The 3,622-nt window shown below is 37.6% G+C and overlaps 1 protein-coding gene across 2 annotated transcripts in view; it reads left to right on the top strand.

The window, feature by feature from the left end:
* Nucleotides 1-1,822: 1,822 nt before the first annotated feature.
* Nucleotides 1,823-3,622, top strand: part of LOC101571489 (disintegrin and metalloproteinase domain-containing protein 20-like) — a 7,277-nt gene continuing 5,477 nt past the window's right edge. Inside the window, exon 1 of one of the 2 annotated variants that reach the window (XM_004637282.2) lies at nt 1,823-1,912. The gene's annotated coding sequence lies outside the window, so the exon portion shown is untranslated. Of the gene's footprint in view, nt 1,913-2,692; nt 2,818-3,622 lie in introns of those variants that run through there. The other variant, XM_023722026.1, reaches the window with a different exon arrangement.

The following is a 3,622-nucleotide window of genomic DNA, read 5'->3' as shown; positions in this document are numbered from 1 at the left end:
TACTTAGAATAATGTTGTAAAGTTTCATCCGTATTATGACATATATTAGAATTTTATTTTTCTAAAGAGTAAATAATATCCCCAAAGTGTTCTAATGTGTATGTGATATTTTCTTTATCTATTCATCCATTGATAGGCATTTAGATGGTTTTTATGTCTTAGCTATTGTGAATAATGCTGTAGTGAAATGGGAGTGTGGACATATCTTTGAGATAATGCTTTTATTTCCTTTGGTATTGACCTGTAAGAGGAACTTCTGAATCACATGATAGCTTTAGTTTCAATTTTTTTGAGGAAGTTCTATACTGGCTGTACCAGCTTACATTAGCATCAATAGTGTATAGATATCCCATTTATCTCTTTCCATCCTCACCAATACTTGTTCTCTACCCATCCCCAACAAGCAAGCTCAGACTCACAGTGATCCTTCCTGTCTCAGCCTCCCCAGAACTAGGATTATAGGCATGTGTCAGCACATCCAGTTTTGGTGGTCAGCATGGCATACGGGGGGTTCCAAGGCCTGCACAGGATGTGGAATGGCGATTTGAACCAGGGTCCTTGCACTAGCCAGACAGGTGCTTAGACCACCAAGCTATCTCCCTAGACCAATTGTGACATTTGTAAATTTTGTATCTATATTGTGTAAGTAGGTGTGTCAGTAAAGGGAAAATTTGATGCAGAAAAGAATAGGTAAAGATTAGAATTATACTGCTATAAACCAAAAAATGACCAAAAACTAGAGAGAAGCTTAAAATAAATTGTTTCTTACTGGATTCAGAGGAAATATAATCCTGAGCATACCATTATATTGAGCTTCTACCCTCCAACACAGTCAGACAATATATCCCTATAAAGTCATTTGCATTGTTTTATGCTGGCAGTCCTAGTAAGCAAATATAGAGATTAAAATCATTATGTCAAATGAGATGAAAGCTGGAGAAAAAGCAAAGCCTGATAAAGAAAAGGGTAGAGAGCTGGTCTCACTAAAGTAGAAGGGTAATGCAAAGATGATGGCTGATATCAGATTTAAGGGTACTACTGAACACCTCCCTATCCTATAAGTTCTTGAGCATATTAAATAAGTACATTTGTTTCCATGATTTACCTCCACAAACTTGCTAAATGTACTGCTGGGACAAAATATCTGACACCCAAAATTAAAGAAGGAAAGGTTTATTTAGCTCACAGTTCGTGGAGGCTTCAGTCCATAGCTGGTTGGCTCCAAGGCAGAGCAGTACATGGTAGAAGGCAGCAGTTCATGGTGGCTGGAAATAGCAAAACAGCAAGAGTAAAATGGGAGAAGCAGTGGTGGCAGAGGCAAAGACATAGAGCAAGGCTCTCTGCCTGCCTTATATTGCATTCAGGCTGTGTATAGATGTAGCACTCACACCCGTAATCCCAGCATTGGATCATGAATTAGTCACAAACTCTAGAAGCTGCCTCAGTGACTACATGAGGCTTTGGAGGGACAACTGGGTATAAATCATAATATGCATATTCGCAGGTTGGCATTCCTTCAAACTATAAACCTTTCAGTTTACCTATTGAAGACCAGGATAGCAGTATGAGCAAAACTACAGAAGTAAAATGGTCATGTAGTGTAGAAGGAAAACAGAGAATCAGAGTAAGGAAATTTATTCATATTGAACAGTTTTTGGGGAAAACTGAATGAAAGTCAGATCTATTCATATTGAGGAAGTAGAAACAAATCTTGAGTAAGAAGATGGAGCCAGAGTGGGAAGGAATCCTAGCCAGTTGCTGTGTCCTGTCTGTAGACTGTGAGGTTCTTGTTGCTAGGCAGCTAAATCTAGAACTTAAACAAATGAGAATCAAGTGAAGGAACAGATTTCTATTTCTCTACATCATGTGAGGTCTCACTTAAAAATCTTTGTTCTTGATATGGTTGTTGAAAGTAAGTCAAGAAAAGGACTCTCATTGAGAAGAATTGTGATAGTCAATGCTTCATCTATTGTAAGTCATTCAAGAGTTTAACTCTAAGGGAGAGAAGGATTATGTCTATGCATATATAAATACACACACACACACACACACACACACACACACACACACACACATATGCTTCTTCTACTTTCCCAAGTATTCAGACATTGAAAGGAATGATGCCCTTTATTATTTTATGTTCTGGTCTACTTATTTGTTTGGAAGCCTCTAAACTGTTTTTTAATGTGTTGTAATTCACTTAAGTGAATTAGGTTATAAGTGAGAGTGAGTGCTAGCTGTTAATTAGGCTATGAAATGAATAAATTTGATGAAGCTGTGGGAAAAAGAAAAAGTTATAAAAGACAGTCTATAACACTCAGCTTTGAAGTCTCCATCTGTTATGGCACTATACCACTTTGTGAATGAAAATGTATTCTTTCAGGAGCTACGACCTTTGGATCCTTGTATAAAATAGTGTAATGAATGCAAAGACGGCCTGGCTGAGTTAGTCTTTCAAATTTGTTTTCCCATTACTTACTTATAAGATGACATCTTAGGAATAAATTCTGACAGATTTTTATTGGTTAAGTTTACCCTCAATAGTGGTATCTCATTAATTAATAATCCTTTTTCATCACAACAAAAACCCACACTTCATAATACTTACCAAATATACACCAACGAATACAGGAAGAATAAATCAGAATATCAGGATTTTACTAATAATTCAGAAGTATTGTTCTCCAAGTTTGTTTCTAGTGATCTTGCTTGAGTTCTTTTCTGGACTCTTGACATTTTGTGAAGTAAGCCTCTTCTTTATCTGATTTGATTACCTGAACCAAGCAATGGAAGTACTCTTGATACTGTAACAATGAGGTCTGTAATGAGTCCTATGCTATTGTGTACAACAACAAACCCAAAACTTAAAAAAAGAAACAACTATCCAATCCCGTATTAAACAATCATCAAATTATTTTTTTAATTTTACTAAACTACCATTATTGAAGTTTGATACTAAGAAGAACTTGTGAAAACAAAGACAATGTCAACTTTCATCTGAGGGTGTTATATATTGATGAGAAAATTTAGACATTCAGAAAATTAAGAAATGGGGGGCTTGCTGGTTAGCTCAGTTGAGTAAGCCCATGATTTGGCAAAGTCAGTCAGGCGTGGTTCCATCCCCACCTCCACATGCCACAGGAGACCTGCCCTTGAAGCAGCCTGAGCCAGCCAAAAAAATAAAAAATAAAAAATAAAAAAAAATCCTTCTCAAGTTTTAGGGCCAGCCAAATAGCTCAACAGATTAAAGCACTTGCTTAGGCAGAGCACAGCAGCCTAGGTTCCTGGGTTTGATCGCCAGAGTGCCATGCTGAGTCCTGCCCCCAGGTGCACTGAGACAGAAATTGAGAAGACGTGGTGGCGCATGCCTGGGAGGCTGAAAAAAGGAAAATCACTACAAGTCTGATCTGCATAGTGAGACCCTGTAGACTCTGTCCTAAATACATAACAAAAAAGAAAATTAAGAAATGATGTGGGCAGATAGGCATGGTGGTGCATGCCTGTATTACCAGGCTGAGGCAGGAAAATCAATGCAAGTTTGAAGCCATCCTAGGCTACATAGTGAGTTTGAGCTCAGACTGTACTACATAGTGAAACCATGTCTGAAAAATAAAGGAGAGAG

This window comes from Octodon degus, unplaced genomic scaffold (genome assembly GCF_000260255.1).
Source record: "Octodon degus isolate 3935 unplaced genomic scaffold, OctDeg1.0 scaffold00088, whole genome shotgun sequence".
In the NCBI taxonomy this organism is placed as follows: domain Eukaryota; kingdom Metazoa; phylum Chordata; class Mammalia; order Rodentia; family Octodontidae; genus Octodon; species Octodon degus.
The sequence above is the reverse complement of the archived record's forward strand: the minus strand, read 5'-3'. Positions and strand labels throughout refer to the sequence as shown.